The sequence below is a fragment of the Pinus tabuliformis genome, chromosome 6 (assembly GCF_031772625.1).
Source record: "Pinus tabuliformis cultivar Carrire ecotype Pingquan chromosome 6, CPIR1, whole genome shotgun sequence".
Classification (NCBI taxonomy): domain Eukaryota; kingdom Viridiplantae; phylum Streptophyta; class Pinopsida; order Pinales; family Pinaceae; genus Pinus; species Pinus tabuliformis.
In genome coordinates, this window is record NC_142292.1 from 1156806982 (window position 1) to 1156829072 (window position 22091).

Below are 22091 nucleotides of genomic sequence, written 5' to 3' on the forward strand. Positions count from 1 at the left end.
ACTAAAATATACCCTCCTTGCATTTCACAACTCATAAATTCATGGTGTTAAGTCTCTTGAGTGAAATTTGGAGTTTTCAAACTAGCAAACCCTAGTTTCATTCCCACACCTCCAATTTCACACCCTAGTAGTTTTATTCCCTTACCATACCCCTATTAAACCCTTTCCAAACCCTCATATTATTTCACTATCTCCCGAAGCCCTTTATTTCCAAAACCCTAAGACCTAGGTGTTCTACTTACCTAGGCTCCCAAAATCCCTAACCTATAATAAAATTCCCTATCCCAAATCCCTTTACATTCCCATTCCCTGTCACTTCCCTTAAACCATAAACCCATTCCCTCATCTCCCTGAATTTCCTCACACGTGTTCCTAACTCCCTATACCGACATTCCACTATCATTTCATCTCCCTAGGGTTTTAAAATCAATACACCATGTCAGACGAAGAAAACAAAAGTTTGAGTGAGAAGGAAAGGAAGGGGAGGAAGTCAAACAAAGGATGGAGAATGATCCAGGTGGATATTAGTGGCCACCCGCCAATTCCACGTGGACCCCCACCATTGTTTCTTTCAGTTTTTCAGTTTCCTTAATTGTAGCACAATTTACTATTTTTAGCTATTTTTTCAGGTCCTAAAGTTCTGAAGCCGTTTTTAGGCCCTAAAAGATGTTTTTTGGAAAAACTAGGAGAAACAGGGATCCATGGACCGATTTTTCTCTTCCCAAAGCTGTAGTCCTCAAATAGATATTTCTAATGAGGTATTGTGTGCATCAAGGAAAGATCATATGCCAAAGTTACGACCCCTGGAAGTTGATGTACCAATTTACCCAAAACGAGGCCCATAGTTTGGCGCTTCATCTCCTAGGGTTAGTTTTTTGGATGTTTAAGGTTTTCCATTGTTTCTTAACAATAAATAGGCCTTCGAGACACATTGTAGGAAATTTCAGAGGCGTGTAGCCACCACATCTCTTCTCAGAGATAAGCTACCATTGCCCTAGCTAGTTTATTTCCATTTCTATTTGTAAGCATATTTCAGTATTTTATAGTAATGAAATGAAATATTATTTCTACTACATCTTTGTATGTATGGTTATATCTATAATTTTTTGCATTCCTATTTAAATCCAGATCAGTGGTATCAGAGGGGTCTTCTCTTTCTCTGTCTTTCATTTCATGTCCCCAACGAGGTCGGGATATAAGGAGTTAGGGCTTGAACTGGTCAAACCTTTGCAAGACCAGCCTTGCAAATCCTGACAACCTCCCATGGTGAATGAAAAGAAAGATGAGGGGGTAGGAGATCCTATCAAAATCTTGTTTGAAGAGGCCCTCGAGTGACAAAGGAACGCGATGATGGACAACTTTTCCTAGATCCTTCAGCAGCTATCTAGGGAAGACACATCTACTTCCAGTAGCTACTCTGGAAGCCTTTAGCTTTGACATTCCCATATTTGAGGGTTAGATAGATGCAGACGCTGTAGATAAATCGTTAAATTTGCTAGACGAGTATTTTTCTGTTCATGGTTTTTCCGGCCCCAAAAAGATTACTTTCACTCTTCTCAAAGCCATCCCCCACGTCAAGGACTAGTGGGAAACCTACTGCGAGCAGAAGGATGAAAGTACGGCTCCACTGTTTTCAGCTTCACCCACTTGGAATTCATTCTGGGCTACCATCAAGAAGCAGTACTACCCTGTTGGAAGCCATGAGGATCAATACATAAAGTGGACCACTCTGCGACAGGGAAGGGACCAAGACGTGCTGGAGTTTACCAATGTTTCCATACCCTTCGCACAAAGTTGGGTATCAAGGATTCAGAGCAGCATTTGGTACTCAAATATTGCGGCTTCCTACATAGGTACATTTATGATGAAATATAATTCTTGAACATCTCGTTGCTCGGCACGACATACCGATACGCCGTCAAGATTGAGCAAAAGTTTAAACATAAGAAGTGAGACTTTGGATCTGTGAATCCGAAGCAAGGGAAAGGTGCCCCCAAACCACAGAACAAAGGACAAAGCCAAGGCGAGGTGGCCCAAGACAACCCACCAAAGCTGCAAGCAAGGAATAGTACCACAAAGCTAACAAAGGACACGGGAAAGTGGTGTGAGTTCCATAAGAGCTCCACTCACAACACAAGTGAGTGCCAGGCCAAGCAGTCACTGGTGGCTGAGCTAAAGGATTCAGAATCATATGCATGTTTTGACTTTGAGTCAAAACCCGACAAGGGGAATGACAAAGGGAAGTAGATTATTGATGCAAAGCCCAATGCCATCATTGCCACCACAAAGATGCAGAAGGAGGAACCTGAAGATCCAAAGGAGGAGGAGCACCTCTTCCACTCCTAGATGTAGGTAAAGGGCTCCCCACTACAGTTCATTGTCGACAGTGGGAGCCAAAAGAACCTCATTTCAGCAGAGATCATGAAGTAGTTGGGCCTACCGACTACAACATATCCACAACCATACACCATCGATGGCTTCACCAAGGGCGAATCTTCGCGTGAGCCAGTAGTGTCGCCTTCCATACAACATCAAGCGCTTCACGGATGAAGTATTGTGTGACATTGCTCCCCTTGATGTTTGTGATATATTATTAGGCCAACCATACTTGTGGAAGAGACATGTTGTGTATGAATCAAGGCCTGTGTTGTTATTGTTACTTTGGGAAATAAGTTATATAGGATGCCGAAGGTAGCACCACCTACCACCATCTCTTTGGTTACTATAAAACAATGCAGTAAGCTCATTTCCAAAACCGAGAAATTTGTTTTCTTGATGATACGCATTTAAGGAAAGAAGAAGACAGTGGCCACAACCTCTAGATAGGACCCCTCTGCACAACAACTACAGGAGGAAAAGTTCGTGGAGGAGTACAAGGACATATTCACCTCCCATACAGGGGTTCCTCTACACTGTCAGGACAATCTCTCCATCGATTTGACCCCAGGTGTGTCGCTTCCCAATGGACCAATCAATTGGTGCTCCATTCTAGAAAACGATGAAATCAAGAGGCGGATTCAAGAGCTGCTACATAAAGGTCACATCCGTCTGAGTTCATCACCTTTGGGAGCCCGATCATGTTGGTACAGAAGAAGGATGGGACATGGAGACTCTGTATTGACTATCGGGTGTTGAACAAGATCATTGTCCATAATAGGTACCCGATTCCACAGATTGATGACCTCCTAGACCAACTTAAGGGGGACAAATATTTCAGCAAGATCGATTTGAAGTCAGGATATCACCAGGTACCAATTGAACCCTCTGATGTGTGGACGATAGCCTTCAAAGCCAAGGAGGGCCTTTTCGGATGGTTGGTTATGCCATTTGGGTTGAAGAATGCTCCTGCAACCTTCATGAGGCTAAGGGATGACATCTTGCGGCCATTCATCAACTCATTTGTAGTAGTATACATCTAGATCTTTAGCTAGAGTTGGGAAGAGCACCTCCACCACATCCAACAGGTACTCCAAACACTGTGGCAAAACAAGTTATGTGCCAATTTGGAGAAATGCACTTTTGGCATGACCCAGGTTCAGTATTTGGGATACATTATTGATGAACAGGGGTTGCATGTGGATCCAGCCAAGATCCAAGTCATTCGGGATTGACCATCTCCACCACTCTGACAGAGCTTTGCAGCTTTCTAGGTCTTTCCAACTTCTACTGTGGATTCGTGTTGGTATTTTCTCATATCACTTGGCCGTTGAGTCAAGTCACCAAGGGAGGAGTGAAAGAAAAATTCTTTGTTTTGAATCTCAATAGAAGGCATTCATAGAGTTTAAACATCATCTCTTCTCTGCACCAGTGCTCGCAGTACCATACTTGCAGCAACCATTTGAGGTCAAGACAAATGCCTCTGACTATGCTATTGGGGTAGTTCTTACTCAACACGGGCATCCAGTGGCATATCATAGTGAGACACTTTCAGACACAGTATGGAAGTATCCCACTTATGACGAAGAGATGTATTCCATTGTGTAGACCTGCCGACAATGGAAGAATTACATTTTGGGGAAGGAAACAGTCATCCACATAGACCACCAGTCCTTGCAGTTCATACAGGCTGAAGGGAAATTGCAGAATGATCGCCATTAGAAGTGGTGCACATACCAGCAACAGTTCCATTTGAATATCAAGTATAAGAAGGGAAACACCAATAATGTTGCAGATTACCTCAGTCGACCATCGATCATGGCGTTAACCACCGTGCTCAACTCTTGTTGGCACGATACTTCTGATTGGCCACTTCTCTACAAAAGCAACCAAAATTTGGCCACACATACCAGACACTCTTGGAGGGTCAGCATGTTCCATATTTTCACCTCTAAGATAACCTGTTATGCCACCTGGGTCACTTTTGTTTTCCTTCAAGCGAGCATGCCAAGATGATTTGGTAAGCACACTATAGTCAGGTTGTTGGGCCTTTCGGGGTCGAGAAAACAATGGTAGTACTGCAAAAGTATTTCTATTGGCCGAATCTTCGACAGGATGTCGGGAAGGACATTAGATCATGCATTGCCTATGCCATTGCCAAACCAACCATCAAGAAACAAGGCCTCTATACCCCGCTGCCTACCCCTAATTGACCTTGGGAATCCATCTCCATGGATTACATGTTGGGCCTTCCTTCGACTAAGCATGGAAACGAATATGTTTTTGTGGTCATCGACAGGTTCTTGATCATGGCCATTATGCTAGCCTTCAAGAAGAATATCACAATAGAAGCCACTATTAAACTCTTCTTTGAACGAGTGTGGGTACACTTTGGGATCCCACAGTCTATCATCTCAGATCGGGACAGCAAGTTCCTTAGTACATTTTGGTCTAGTCTCTGGTTGATGTTGGACACCAAACTCACTATGTCCATAGCCTTCCATCCACAAACTAATGGCCAGACAGAGGTTGTCAACAGGATGATCGTACACATTCTACACATGTACAACTAAAAGCATCCATGCACATGGGATGAGAGCCTCCCCTATGTTCAGCACAGATATAACTGGGCTCTCCACAACTCAACTGGCCACAACCCTTTTCAGGTGGGCTTGGGATTCTAGCCACTATGTCCCATTGATGTGACCATGCCATTTGCAGCTACTTAGGCAGGTTCGGCTCATATCCAGTCCGAAACATATAAGGTAAAAAACTTCATTGATCACATCCAACATATTCACCACCCGGTTCATGACATTCTAGAGAAATAAAATTCCAAGTACAAGCAACGACATGATCAACATCAAGTGTCGCACAAGTTTCAGGTGGGTGACAAAGTCTGGTCGCATTTGCAAAAGGAACGCCTTACCGGAGCCTATCGGAAACGTAGACCACTCTGATATGTTCCTTACACAATTACCAAGGCTGTGGGAGACAATTCATTTGAGCTCAACATTCCCCCATTACTTGGCTTGCACCCAATGTTTAATGTGGACCACCTTTGGCCATATTTTCCACTATTATTAGACACATCTGACATTGCAAAATAACTCACACCCACAGAGTAAATCCAGATTGCATGGAACAAGCTACAACTGATCGAATCATGGACACACAGATCAAGCACACTCTCCAACATAAGATCCAACTGTATCAAGTTGTCAAAGCAGGCCAACTGCTTCACCAGGGCAAGTGGCTCACCAAGGACCAAGTTCAGCAAAGGTTTCCTCATCTCATGGAGGAACTCAATGTAATGGGGAGCATTGCTTCCTAAGGGGGGAGGAATGATCCAAGTGGATATAGGTGGCCACCCACCAATTCCACGTGGATCCACACCATTATTTCTTTTAGTTTTTCAGTTTCCTTAATTGTAGCACAGTTTACTATTTTTAGCAGTTTTTTCGGGCCTTGAACTTCCGGAGCCGTTTTGAGGTCCTAAACAAGGTTTTTTGGGAAAATTGAGAGCAACATGGGGCCATGGAATAATGTTTCTCTTCCAAAAGTTTTAGTCCTCATATAGATCTTTCTAATGAGGTATCGTGTACGTCAAACGAAGATCATATGCCAAAGTTACAACCCCGGGAAGTTGATGTACCAGTTTACCCAAAATGGGGCCCATAGTTTGGTGCTTCATCTCCTAGGGTTAGGTTTTTGGATATTTAGGGCTTTCCATTATTTCTCAACAATAAATAGGCCTTTGAGCCTCATTTTAAGATATTTTAGAGGCATGTAGCCACCACATGTCTTCTCAGAGATAAGCTACCATCACCTTAGCTAGTTTATTTCCATTTTTTATTGTAAGCATATTTCAGTGTTTTACAATAATGAAATGAAGTATTATTTCTATTGCATCTTTGTATGTATGGTTATATATGTAATTTTTTGCACTCCTATTTAAATCTAGATCAGAGAATTCTTAGATTTGAGCCAAGAAATACCAATGAACTCATGGCATCTCCCATGACTGTGACATATTTTAAACATCTAGGATGTCTTGAATTCTGTGAGAAAGTAAAAAAGGTCCAACATCACCCTATGTTGAGTAGATTATTCATCTCCAATCTCCATGACAATGAGGTAACCCTTGCTAGTGTCACTTTCAATGTGTCCACTGCCATCATATCAACTGCTATTAGAATCCCAGATGTTGGGGAAAATGGTTTAAGTAAACAGACTTGGAGGAGCATTACTATGAGCCATATATAAAACCCAGATACAAGAATGATAGAAAGAGGCTTTTTCCTTTCTCTTACCTCCTGGATAGATATGTTCTCGTGATGAAAATCATCATGATATACTCTACTTGTGAAGGAAGGTTCTCTAGACTTTATACCTATCATATCCGACTACTCATGCTCTTCACAAGGGTCAAGATGCTCAACATACCTTATTATATCTTCCATAGCATTGACAAGATGACATATATTATCCAAAAAAGAGAATATGAGCATCAAATGAGGAGTATTTTCCACCACTACCTCATCCAAAGCATTGTCCTACATCACCTCAAACAATTGAAAATTGCACGCAGTACCTTCATAGCCAATGACATATTCACTAATCCATCTATTTAGCATGTTCAAGATGTGCCTTCATCATCTCATCCTTACACATCCATTCCTCCATCTCATCCCATAGATCATATATCATCATCAAATCAATCTCCTTCACCATCACCATTTCAGGAGCACATTGAGTCACCTAGCAAAGATGAGATCAGTGAGCTAGAACAGACAAGGTAGGTTGAGGTCATCAAGCCTAAGAGGGAATATTTGGGCATATTGGCACATACTTATCAGAGAGGTCATAGGCAGGTGTTTTCCCCACAGATTTTGGAAGGGGCCTGTTGAGCGATAAAAGGTGTCTTTTTAACTCCTAATTATCTTCACATTAATTGTCAACCTAGGGATGACTTTTTATCTCAAGAGTGTACTCAGTTTGGGGCGGCTATTTACTCAAGAGTAATGTTTTGCAGTATAGTGCTTAAAATCCAAAAGTAAATGAATGCTTGAAATAAAATATACTTACAATTAAAAGAAACTTAACACTCTGAAACTTAAATCATTCACTCAGAAAACTACAACAATTTATCAGTTAAGGATGCAGTAGCAATAACTCATTCCCTGTTTAACTAATATAAATTAAATCAAGCGTAAATAAGGTCCACAATCTGAGAACTTAGGCATCGATTGCCAATGTCCTTTATAGTTGTTGATCTTACAATCCATACTAAAGCAATAAATTGAAAATGATAAATCAATAATGTTGTTAACAAAATGGAATAAACACGCTTGCTACAATAAAGTTTAAAAGGAAAAAACAAATCCTTGCGTGAAAGAGATAACAACAAAGTCTTTTTGGAAAACAAAGCTAATTTATCGGAAATAAACAGCAACACTAAATTAATGGAAATGAACAACAAAAAATCTAAATTAACAGCAATCTGTAATGGACAACAAAACCTTAGTCTAAGGAAATAAATGTAGCAATTATATCCTACAGGAATTAGATAACAATCTTTACTCTAAAGATAAATCAGACAACATACAGAAATAGAATGGCAACTAATTAGAAATGAAATATAGAACATCACTTAAGATCAAATATAAATGTACAGTGAACCAAAATACACATGGCACACCTTAATATTAAGAGAAACAGTAATCTGACTTCGATACCACAAATATCAATCTCAGTTATAAAGAATAACGATTGTAATTTGTAATGAAACAACAATGTCAGTTGAACAACAATCGCGATTAAGTGTAAACCATAGATGAATATAGTAATACCAACTTATGAATGTCACAACACGGTTACTCTGCAATTGAATAGCAATAGCATTCTGTAAGGACTAGTAACGTTATATCAATGATTAAAGGAACAGTAATGCGTTACAAAGTCAAAATGAACAATACGACATTCCTGTCATAGAGAACGATATTACTTAGTTGAACATAAATCAAATATAACATAACCGTGATGTAAAATAACAAAACACATCAGATTACCGAACAAAGATAATAATGAAAACTACACACAAACTAGAGATAATGGTACAGGAGCGAGTGTTCCACCAGTGTCGGGCCCTTAGCCTCCAGTGACACACTGCTTGAGATTACTCCAGGATCAAAGATGGAATGGAAACTAGATTTATATTAAGACATCACAGAAGAGTTACAGTGCATTACAACAAGAAATCTCTCCATCTCTCAGCGATTATCCATTCTCTCCGCCATCCTCAATTCTGAATCTCTAATTCTCAAATCATAATTTTGAATCCATCATTCCCATTCTCTGATCTCTGTTCTGATTTAAAGACACAGAGAGCAGTTACAATTGTGATGATTACAATATGATAATTATTACAAAATTAGATTGTTTGTAACCAATTGATCAATAAGAAAACATATTTCCATCCATCTTTCAATAAGAGCAAGGCGAATTTGGCTTTACAGCTGAGATTTGGAAAACGGCCACACAACAAATCAGAGAAAATTGTGCTCGGAGAACCCTGCGTTTCTCTCAATACAAACCGAATTTGGGCAAACCATTTTTTCATAAAGTTAATTTGGTCAGTTTTGGACGAAACCCATGTTCCATATTTTCCAGATGCTTCTTCATTTGCCTAGAATCTCAACCGCAAAACTGTCACTTCTTATTCCAACGAATTTCTGAGTTGGAATATTTAATGATCAAATCTTCAATCTGGAAATTGTATTGGAGGCTAAAAATGGTGAATAATGTTACAACCAATTTATTAAAACTATCATTGATAAAATCATGCATAGTCATCAATTTATTAGAAATAAAGGAGAATAAATAATATTCATCCATAAGAGCATAAATCATTATAAAATGGATTTATATAATAAATTATAATAAATGACATGATAAATAAGAGTAAAAATGGATTAAATAAGTGTTAAAAAGTGGTCGTATTCACAGTCCAACACACCCCCACACTGAATATATTGCATGTCCTCATGCAACAAAAACTGAATATATTGCATGTCCTTATGCAACCCAAAGACAAAACCCATGTGCTAACCAAGCAATAAAGAATTTGTTAATCCCAAATCATGAAATGGATAGAACAAATGAACCCTTCCTTAATTAATGAATATTTAATTTTAGCAATCTTGATGAAGATATAACATTTTTTACATTGACATTCAGCTATATGTATATATCAAGTTGCAGCAAAATATGATGTAAGTAACAACAAACTTCATTAACCATTTTCTCAAAACTACAAACCAGATTTTGTTGAAATTGTGCAAGTAGATTTCTACTATATTAATGCTTCTATGATTCAAAAATTAGATCGTTTTGATGCATGGATCATGAGATATAAAAAAAATGGCTGTAGGTGATAGTGCATGATTTCTGAAATTTTACGAACTAATATAACTTGAAATTGTCTAGGTTTGTATATTTTAATGATACGTCTGTGTTTTCCAGAAATCACAAGAATTGAGTTCATAGTTTTAAAAATATTATGGAAATCAATTTCTGAATTAAAATTGTATGCCTTGAATGAGAAAGAAAGTATAAAACATCCACCATGCGCAGCAATTCCTCCCCCGCTCTGAAGAATTAGCATGCCCTCATGCGATGCTAGAAAATTGAAGTGGTTGTTACCATCTGTTGAATTCTATGCTTGGTGTAAAACAACATGGAATAAGGGAGGTGTTGAATAAGAATAGCAATGGATGATAAAGAATATTAATAACATGGTCATAAGAAAGAAATGAATAAAAGCAACACTCCCCTAAACTGGAAGATGATATGCCGCTGAAAAATGGTAAGTGGTAAAGGTGTGGAATGAAGGATGATAAATAAAGCTCAAAATGGATTTTCATGAAATTCTCCTAAATTCGTAATAAATCAGAAAATTATGCTATCTTACCTCAAGTTTTACCTCCAAAAGAAAAATGTGGAATGACATATATGGACTAGCAGTTGTTGAAGCTAATGTAGATAGAGTTGGTGTTGAAAGTGATGCAAAAGGTGGAATCTAGGCAAGCACATCATGTCTGAAGAATTGTTCACGTCCGTGAGTTGCTCGAGCCTCTTCTGTTAGTTGCAATAGTGTGGTCATGTTGTGAATAGAATTTTGTCCATACTTGTTGTTCTCTTATAAACAAATCACTATTTTGCATACAATGTTCTTGAATCCACAGTGTTAATTTTGAATAGCAACAAATAAGTGCATGCAAAAATTTCAATCAGAAAAACTTTTGTATACATGCAATACTAATATTTTGTCAAATCAACAAGTTATGGCAGAGTGCAGTAGTCATATTGCATGCTATCCCATAATGCATACATTCCCCCCTCCAATTGGAAAAATAATTCCATGACCATAAAGCTTATGAGAGGTGTTATGCTGACGGCAAGGCAAGGGAATGAACAATATAGCAGTAAATGAAGTAGAGTACACATATCAATGATAGGACAATGAGAGCATAGTGTGTAAAGATAGTTATGAATAAGAGATAGGACACTTTGGATTGATGATAAGTTATGAAAAAGAGAAAAATGACAGCAATATGTCAAAAATATGCTTTGTTGACGGTATTCTAGCTGAAAAATGATGTGATTGATCAGAAAACAATTTCTCATGCATAAAGGTTCAAAATAGGTAAAAAAAATTAAGGAAATAACTTCTCTGATAAAAAGAAAGAAAAATAATAAAAGTGTATTATAATAATAATTGATGATAATATATAACTTAAATACCATAAGCAGAGCCTCTGCTGCCAGCAGGCATCCATAGCCTCGACAGGGTTACTTTTTAACCCATATGAGCCAAGATCCTCAATTTATAAATGGAAAGTTCCTATGTTGTTCTACAGAATAGATGAGTGTATTGGCATGGTAACCAGATAACCACACTGCCATTCACTGGGATGTAGCAAAAGTGATCAGGTCGGCTCATGATGAGACCTCCTGTTCCAAGGATAATTTGGCTATCCAATGGATCATAACCCTGGTGTGGTGGCCATAATGGGAATGTCGCTTTGTTACAGCCTTATGAACATGGTAGGTTGGCTCATAATGAGACCCCCTATCCTCTATCTACGAACAAAATTTTGTTTCTATTACACATTTTTATGATAAAAAGAGGGAGGCTCAGTACTCCTTAAGAGTAGGGATGGTGGAAGAAGTTGAACATGTTAATAGAAAAAAGAAAATACCTATAATCTCATTTATTACAGACAGAGAAGATTATAACCAGGAAGGGTGGAACTAGCATGGTATTAAGATGATCAATCAGTATCATGTTTAACAGAAAACAATGCAGTAAAGTGGTATATAAATAATTGTGTCCCTTTTGAAAAGAATCTATCATCAAGGAGCTATCCTGTTAAAGATCATAACGTGAATGATATTAACTCGCTTCAATAGAATCCATAATTCTTGTCCTTATAAAAGTAGTGTAGTTCATGCCATGAAAGGGAATCAGTAAAATATGGTTGAGATGAACTAGGAATAATCCCACAAGAGGAAGAAAGGGTTTCTCTCGAAAATACTCCCAAAGTGTTGCTCCTTTGAAGGAACAGCAAAAACACTCAAAAAAAGTGGTGTTTCACGTAGGGAACTACAAAGGAAGTGCACACCAAAAAAACAACAATACACACGAAAAGGTGTTGTTTCCTGTAGGGAGCAGCAAAAAATGCATGTCAAAAAGTGTTGTTCCCTAAGAGGAATAACAAAAAATGCGAAAATGTTGTTCCTTTGAAAATGAACAACAAAAATGTGAAAGTGATGTTCCTTTGAAAAGGAACAGCAAAAATGTCAAAGTGGAGAAGTGTTGTTCCTTTCGGAAAGGAACAACAAAAATGTGAAAGTGTAGAAGTGTTATTCCTTTTCAAAGGAACAGCAAAAAAAACCGTGAAAATGTGCAGAAGTGTTGTTCCTTTAAAAAGGAACAACAAAAATGTAAAAATACAGAAGTGTTGTTCTTTTTGGAAAGGAACAGCAAAAACGTGAAAATGCAGAAGTGTTGTTCCTTTAAAATGGAACAGCAACGTGAAAGTGCAGAAGTGTTGTTCCTTTCGGAAAGGAACAACAAAACGTGAAAGTGCAGAAGTGTTGTTCCTTTCGGAAAGGAACAACAAAACGTGAAAGTGCAGAAGTGTTGTTCCTTTAAAAAGGAACAACAAAAACGTGAAAGTGCAGAAGTGTTGTTCCTTTTTAAAGGAACAACAACGTGAAAGTGTAGAAGTGTTGTTCCTTTAAAAAGGAACAACAAAAATGTGAAAGTGCAGAAGTGTTGTTCCTTTCGGAAAGGAACAACAAAACGTGAAAGTGCAGAAGTGTTGTTCCTTTAAAAAGGAACAACAACATGAAAGTGCAGAAGTATTATTCCTTTAAAAAGGAACAACAAAAATGTGAAAATGCAGAAGTGTTGTTCCTTTCGGAAAGGAATAGCAAAAACATGAAAATGCAGAAGTGTTGTTCCTTTAAAAAGGAATAGCAAAAACATGAAAGTGCAGAAGTGTTATTCCTTTAAAAAGGAACAACAAAAACATGTAAATGCAGAAGTGTTGTTTTTTTAAAAAAGAACAGCAAAAACGTGAAAATGCAGAAGTGTTGTTCCTTTCAAAAAGGAACAGCAAAAACGTGAAAGTGCAGAAATGTTGTTCATTTAAAAAGGAACAACAATAATGTGAAAGTGCAGAAGTTTTGTTCTTTTGAAAAGGAACAGCGAAATGCACAATCATAAAATGCAAGCACGCAAAGAATGAAATAGATGTTCATTGTATTGATGCTGAGGATGGGTTACAATTTGAAGGAAGTAACACATGAAACACAAAAATATAAGAGAAATCAGAAAAGAAACAACATTTTATTTAAAAACAGTATGTAAATAAATAAATTAAGTTACAACAGCTATGATATTATGTAAAAAAAATGATCTCTTTGAAAAATGTTTTGTGAACAATGACAAGGAATGAATCTTCAAATGGAAATCAATTCTTCATTTGTTCTATTATGAATCTGTTGGGTAATGAGTTGGATTAAATTCCCTTGTTTCATTAAAATTTCTTTCAAGAATCACTCGTCCATAAATTGACTTTCTTTTTCTCCTAGGACCTGCAAAAAAACGAGTGTCTACCTGCAATAAAACATTAAATCATGGAGAAAGAGAGGTGATCGGGCTCCTTTAATCCAATAATTATGCAAAAAAAAATAAGTAGTTACTCTGTATAACAAATCCACAGAGAAAATAACAAAATAAAATTTATTTGTCACTTGCAGGAGAGCAGTGGTCGACCATACTAACCAGCAGTGTTTTAATCACAACTTCTTTGTTTTTCGTCCAAATTGAGTGATTCCAAATCCATATGAGAGCTAATTCAAATATGTATATTCAATAGAAACAATTTTTAAAAATTCAATGATATGATATGTCAATTTTAGTTAGAACAACCCACATAACAGAGTCATTCGATTACCCCATTTAGAACAATAGTGAATGTTTTAAGCATAGATTCTTCGTTTGATATCAGATTCAAATTATTCAAATTGGAAATGAAATTAGATTCATTTATTTATCTCCAATAAAAATGGGTTTTGAATACAAGAATAATTGATAGGTCAAATACTCTAAGGAACAGCTGGAAAGATAGAGTTTTAAGGGTGCTGATTTACGACAGACAGTTAGTATTTTGATCATAGCTTCCCCATACGACATAAAAAAAAAAGTGATTCCAATTGCCTTGTAAACAGCCGATGGCGGCCAGTCGAGCATGCTTATGCATCCTCTCCTCTCCATTTTGGTCGAGCACCTAAAGGTGATGGCGGCCTTATCAGTCGAGCCTGCTTACGCATCCTCACTTGATACGTTTCAAAGATCACGAACAATCATACGTGCAGCATGCTCCCAAACGAACCCTTTCTTTATGGCGGACTCCGCAGTGGAACCGAGACACAGAAAGCAATCCAGCTAAGGTGCTAACGAAGAAAAGACGCTCGGACTCGAACCGAGATCTACCGCCCTAGTGCCGGGGGTCCTTTACCCTTCAAATACGTCTTTGCCCCAAATATAGGTTTGGCGGCGCCCCAAATATAGGTTTGCCAATGTAGGCGACTTGCGAAAGGGGAATAACCTTGCCCCTCCTATTTCTTCTCTTGCGGCTTCACCTATATTCATATGGGAATCTACCATAGAAACGGGTTTTTAAAATATGGACATTTAGGCCTCCAAAAACTGATTGTCCCAACTCTGTTCCTAAGCTGCCCGCTAGACATCCTGTCAATGTTTTGGTTCTAACTTTTCCGTTTCAAATCCAAATTGAGTGATTCAAATTGGGTTGGAAAGTAAAATTTAAGGGCTACTTAAGATAGAAATATGTTTTGAAAATATTCCCTTTTGGTTTCTCAAAACATGACTGTCTCGACTGTGTTTTCAGAAATTCCATCAAGCCCACAAGCCAAAAAAATATGATATTCGAGCATTTTTTGAAATTGGTGATAAAAGTGAATATGAGTGTTTCTAGAACTATTATTCATCTACATACACAAATGAATTAAAAAAAAAAAAAAAAAAATATCACCGATGTTGATTTCCATAGCATGTTGCAACAAAAAACAACTAGTTTTACATTAAAAACAAAATGCATTTATTTATGTCCTTATTTATTTTAATTTTTTACACTAACCTATTTTGATTTGAAAAATGAATATGACTATGTAATTACTTCCAGTGAAACCATTTTCGAAATAAGGCTTCAAGTATGCACATACCCAAATTTGAAAACTGCATGTTAATGACTATTAGGGTATTAGAAGCCAACTTCCCTTGAAAAGATGTTGTCAAAAATTGTTGAAGTATGGGGTGATGCTGCAAACAAGTGATGGAGTGAAACCAATCTTCAATATATCTTTTACTTTCTTGATTTTCCATAGCCATCATATCATGAAGTTTTTGAGATTTTAAAATGACTTGTTGATGCATACTATAAAAAACCTCTTTTTCTTCCATAACTTCTACAATTTTTGAATTTGAAACATTCTGAATCTCATGTAAGTTTTTTCAAATGGTGCATGTGAGATAGAATGGGTGGGAAGGGTGGATAAATTTTGCAGTTCAACACTGTAATCATGTTGTACTAGTTTATTATGGTGAGGGTGTGGAATGAGTTGAGCAGGAAAATGTGTACAGAATGGAGCATTTTGATGATGTAGATAATTGGGTTGAGTGGATGATTTTGATATGCAAGCAAGATGTTGTGGAAGAGCTGGTGAAGAATATGGAGAATGTGTTTGTGCTACAAGATGAGGGAGAGTAGTCATGCAATCATATGGTGAACCATGCCAAATTTGTAGACAAGATTGGTGGTGGTTATATTGAGATTGACATAGCTGCCCTAACACATTAGTATTCCATAATGGATTATGCAAGAGAATGGAGAAGAAGTGTTTTGAACCATACCTATAGGCCATGATTTCCATGGTTTTGACCTTGTTGTAGCTTCCTCATCTCTTTGATGTGATACTTCCATCCTAGATAAGCAAGAATGAGGACAAAACACTTCATCAAATTCTTGATTTTTCTGAACCTGTAGAGCATCCAATTTTGAACTTAGAGAGCTAATAAAATCAACTTTAAAATTTTCAAATAAATCATTGATTTCAACTCTTATGTCTCTTATTCTTGTAGCAGATTTAGAAAAGAAAGAACAAACATCTCTAAAATTATTACCAGCCTTGGATATCCTTCTTGAATACCTTATGCACAATTCACAAACATCATCATATGATAACTGAAAAACATCACCTTTTCCTATCAGATTTAAGAGTTCTAAAAATTCATCTTTGATTCCTTTGAGTAGGAGTGTTTTTAAGATCTCTTTTTCCAAATGCTTATGTTTTGATTTTTGAAGGTTGTAATGAAATTGATCTACATAGTCCTCCAAACTTTCATCTTCCCCTTGTATCATACTAAAAATATCTTCATTGGATTTGCAATACTCTTGGTACTTCTTCAAGAATATGTTCTTCATGTCCTCCCATGTTTGGATGCAATTCCCACCTAGGCTCATGAACCATCAGAGAGCTGCTCCTTTTAGAGTAAGAGGAAACACTTTCAACCTTTGATCATTAGTACAATAATAATATCCTCTACAAAGTACTTCAAACTCAAATAAGAATGTATCTGGATCCTCATTTGTCAAACCATGAAAATTTGGTAGAGAAGATGGGGGAATTATGTGCATTTGTGTCACTCCTCCTAGATCTTTGATAGGAAATTCAAAAGTTGCAATGTGAGCCATTTCTTACCATAATAGAAGATGTTCTTCATGTGTTTCTTTGAGGCTCCTTCTTCAAATGTTCCTGTCAATTGGTTAGTGAAATGGGTGGTGCTTACATCACCACTTAAGTGAGATCATGAGATTTGTTTTTTAAAATTTCTATTTTTTTTCTTAGCTATTCACACAGAAATTCAAACATTTATTTCTACCCCAAATTCTTTAACAATTCTGTTGAAAAGCGAGCAGGGGAGAAAGGCTTTTGCATGCTCTGTACACAGGTTGTTACCTTCTGTTTTTAATACCCAATTCTTTCCTAATAGGCACTCATCAGATGCACACTACTCTTTAAAAATGGCTACACTCTCCCCGGCAACGGCGCCAAAATGTTGAGCAATAAAAGGTGTTTTTTTAACTCCTAATTATATTCACATTAATTGTCAACCCAAGGATGATTTTTTATCTCAAGAGTGTACTCAGTCTGAGGCGGCTATTTACTCAAGAGTAATGTTTTGCAGTATAGTGCTTAAAATCCAAAAGTAAATGAATGCTTGAAATAAATCTACTTACAATTAAAAGAAACTTAACACTCTGAAACTTAAATCATTCACTCAGAAAACTACAACAATTTATCAGACAAGGATGCAGTAGCAATAACTCATTCCTTATTTAACTGATATAAATTAAATCAAGCGTAAATAAGGTCCACAATCTGAGAACTTAGGCAGCGATAGCCAATGTCCTTTACAGTTGTTGATCTTACAATCCATACTAAAGAAATAAACTGAAAATGATAAATCAATAATGATGTTAACAGAAATGGAATAAACACGCTTGTTGCAATAACATTTAAAAGGTAAAAAAAATCCTTGTGTAAAAGAGATAACAGCAAATTCTATTTGAACAACAAAGCTAATTTACCGAAAATGAACAGCAGCACTAAATTAATGGAAATGAACAACAACAAAACTAAATTAACAGCAATCTGTAATGAACAACAAAACCTTAGTCTAAGGAAATAAATGTAGCAATTGTATCCTACAGGAATCAAATAACAACCTTTACTCTAAGGATAAATCAAACAACAAACGGAAATAGAATGGAAACTAATTAGAAATGAAATATAAAACAGCACTTAAGATCAAATATAAATGTACAGTGAACCAAAATACACACAGGACACCTTAATATTAAGAGAAACAGTAATCTGACTTCAATACCACAAATATCAATCTCAGTTATAAAGAATAATGATTGTAATTCGTAATGAAACATCAATCTCAGTTGAACAACAATCACGATTAAGTGTAAACCATATATGAATATAGTAATACCAACTTATGAATGTCACAACACGGTTACTCTGCAATTGAACAGCAATAGCATTCTGTAAGGACCAGTAATGTTATATCAATGATTAAAGTAAGAGTAATGCGTTACAAATTCAGAATGAACAATACGACATTCCTGTAATAGAGAACGATATTACTTAGTTGAACATAAATCAAATATAACAGAACCGTGATGCAAAATAACAAAACACATTAGATTACCGAACAAAGTTGATAATGAAAATTACGCACAAACTAGAGATAATGGTACAGGAGCGAGTGTTCCACCAGGGTTGGGCCCTTAGCCTCCAGGGACACACCGCTTGAGATTACTCTAGGATCAAAGATGGAACGGCAACCAGATTTATATTAAGACATCAAATCAGAGTTACAGTGCATTACAACAAGAAATCTCTCCATCCTTCAGCTATTATCCATTCTCTCCGCCATCCTCAATTCTGAATCTCTAATTCTCAAATCATAATTTTGAATCCATCGTTCCCATTCTTTGATCTCTGTTCTGATTTAAATACACAGAGAGAAGTTACAACTGTGATGATTACAATATGATCATTATTACAAAATTGGATTGTTTCTAACCAATTGATCAAGAAGAAAATATATTTCCATCCATCTTTCAACAAGAGAAAAGTGAATTTGGCTTTGTAGCTGAGATTTGGAAAACGACCACACAGCAAATCTGAGAAAATCGTGCTCAAAGAACCTTGTGTTTCTCTCAATACAAGCTGAATTTGAGCAAACTGTTCTTTAATAAATTTAATTTGATCTGTTCTGGACAAAACCCATGTTCCGGATTTTCCAGATTCTTCTTCATTTGCCCAAAATCTCAACCGCAAAACTATCACTTCTTATTCCAGCGAATTTCTGAGTTGGAATATTTAATGATCAAATCTTCAATCTAGAAATTGTATTGGAGGCTAAAAATGGTGAATAATGTTACAACCAATTTATTAAAACTATCATTGATAAAATCATGCATAGTCATCAATTTATTAGAAATAAAGGAGAATAAATAATATTCATCCATAAGAGCATAAATCATTATAAAATGGATTTATATAATAAATTATAATAAATGACATGATAAAGAAGAGTAAAAATGGATGAAATAAGTGTTTAAAAGGTTGTCATATTCACGGCCCAACAGGGCCCTTCCTTCTTCACCAACAAAGTAGGTACACATAGGCAAAGAAAAGATGACAAAGGCAGAGATCTAACATGAGGAGGAGGACCTCCATGAGACAAAACAAGATTTTGACCTTGTTGACCTAGATGAGCATAATGAAAATGAGGAAATTAGCATAGTCATCAAGGAAAAAGATGCATACATCAGGGAGCTCCAGACCAACTTAGAGAGGTATAAATTTATTATTTCATATTATGAGCAAGAAAAGCAGCAGCTTCAAACCAAGCATGATACCATGGAGATTCAACTCATCAAGGAAAAAAGAGAAGAAATGAAATCCAAGGCATTGCTTGATGAAGCCTATGATAGGTTGTTATGAAACCAGCTCAAGAAAAGATAGAAAAGAAAGATCAATGCCTTAGAATTCAGCCTCTTCGAGGGGGAAACCTCCTTTACATTACATAAATGAACAATTCTTCGATGATACAAATGACAAAACCTCCTTTCTATATATAGGAGTCTAAGGAGTCACAATATAATCCAGCCGACCTAACAATAATAATATAAAGCCACAAAAATAACAATAGAGGGATTCTATGGGGCACAGAAATAACAATATGGGGGTAATAGGGGCACAACAATATAAATAAGGGGTATAACTACAATAGTAATGGGGTAATCAAATGTATTATAGGGACCCAACATGCCCCTCTCCTTCAAAAAAGTGTTGTCCTCAACGCTTGAGCAGTTTTGGATACTTCTGCATAAAATTCTCATCCTCCCATGTGGAATCTTCAGCGGATAAGTTCTTCCACTTGATAAGATACTCTGAAATTGATCGATTTCGTAGCTGTCGAGTTCTTGTTTCTGTGACTGCTTCCGGTTCCAATATAATTTTTCCTTCCTCGTCAAGTTCTGGCAATATTGTTTGAACTGGGAGCTTGTCACCTATAACCTTCTTTAAACATGAAACATGGAAAACTGGGTGCAATCGAGAAGCTGTAGGAAGCTCCAATTTGTATGCCATAGTACCAATCTTTTCCAACACCTTGTACGAACCATAATACTTTGGTGATAATTTATTATCCTTCTTAGCTTGCTTTAGGGACATTTGCTTATATGGTTGTAGCCGTAGGAATACCCAATCACCTACATCAAAACTTCTTTCACTGTGATGTTGATTTGCCTGTTGTTTCATTCTATTTTGTGCCAACACGAGGTTATCCTTTAAGAGTTGGAGGACTTGTTGTTGATGTTCGATGTGATGTTCCACTGCCTGAACCTTAGAATTTTCTCTTAAATATGATGTGATTGATGGTGGTTGGTACCCATAAAGTGCCATAAATGGGGTCATTTTTGTTGCTGTATGGAAGGAAGTGTTATACCACCATTCAGCCAGAGGCAACCATTTGACCCATTGTGTCTGTTTATCAGATACAAAGCAACGAAGATATCCTTCCAAACATTTGTTTACTATCTCAGTTTGCCCATCAGATTGAGGATGATAATATGAGCTATGAGCTAACTGAGTACCAAGACAAGAAAATAATTCTGTCCAAAAATTTCCAATGAAAATGGGATCTCTGTCACTTACAATAATCTTTAGGTTTCCATGTAGCTTTTGAACTGTTTCCATAAATGCAGTAGAAACTGTACTGGCTTTAAATGGATGTGATAATGCACAAAAGTGTGCATACTTGGTAATTCTGTCAACTACCACCATGATGACACTCTTTCCCTCAGACTTGGGTAAACCTGTGATAAAATCCATTGAAACCTCCTCCCAACGTTGGCTTGGAATGGATAAAGGTTGTAATAGACCCGGTGTCTTAATTGTTTCAACTTTATTTTGTTGGCAAACCAAACATTCCGCCACAAACTTTTGAATATCTGATTTAAGGCCATCCCAAAAAAATTCCTTCTTAACCCTGTAGTAAGTTTTTAAAAATCCTGAGTGCCCTCCTAAGGGAGAAGTGTGCAATTCCATAAGAATCTTTTGTTTTAGCTGGGAATTCTTACAGAGGTATAAGCGATCTTTGTACCATAACGAATCATTTTGCCAGCTAAATGTATCAGAAGTACTGGAATCTTGTTGTAGCTTTCGAATAAGTGCCCACACTTCTTTGTCATTCTTCCATTCCTCCTTTGCTTCATTTATCCAATCTGGTTGGATAATAGAAATGGCACACAACAATGCTTCCATATCCTCATCCTTTCTTGAGAGTGCATCTGCCACCACATTTTGCTTCCCTTTTTATTAGATGATTTCAAAGTCATAACCCAACATCTTTGTGACCCAGTTTTGTTGCTCTTCAGAGGATAATCTTTGTTCTAAAAAGTATTTAAGGCTATCATGATCCGTTTTTACCTTGAAGTGTCTTCCCATTAGGTAGGGTCGCCATTTCTTAAGTGCATGGAGTATTGCCAACATTTCCTTCTCATAAATAGCTTTGCTTAAAAACTTTCCCTTGATTGGACGACTTTCAAAAGCAATGGGTCTTTCATCTTGCATTAGAACAGCACCAATTCCATTTCCTGAAGCATCACATTCCACAATAAAGGTTTTTGTGAAGTCCGGTGTAGCTAAGACCGGTGCTTGGCACATTACCTCTTTAAGATGTTTAAAGGCCTTTGTTGCTTCTGGAGTCCATGAAAATGAATCTTTCTTCAATAATGTTGTTAGAGGTGCTGCTATTCTCCCTATAATTCTTAACGAACTTGCGATAATACCCTGTCAACCCAAGAAATCCTCGCAGATGCTTTATGGATGTGGGGATTTTCCATTCCTTAATGGCTTTAATTTTGCTAGGGTCTACCTTAACTCCTTCATGAGATACAATATGACCCAAATATTCCACCTCATGGACTCCAAAGAAACATTTGGATCTTTTTTCATATAATTGTTTCTCATCC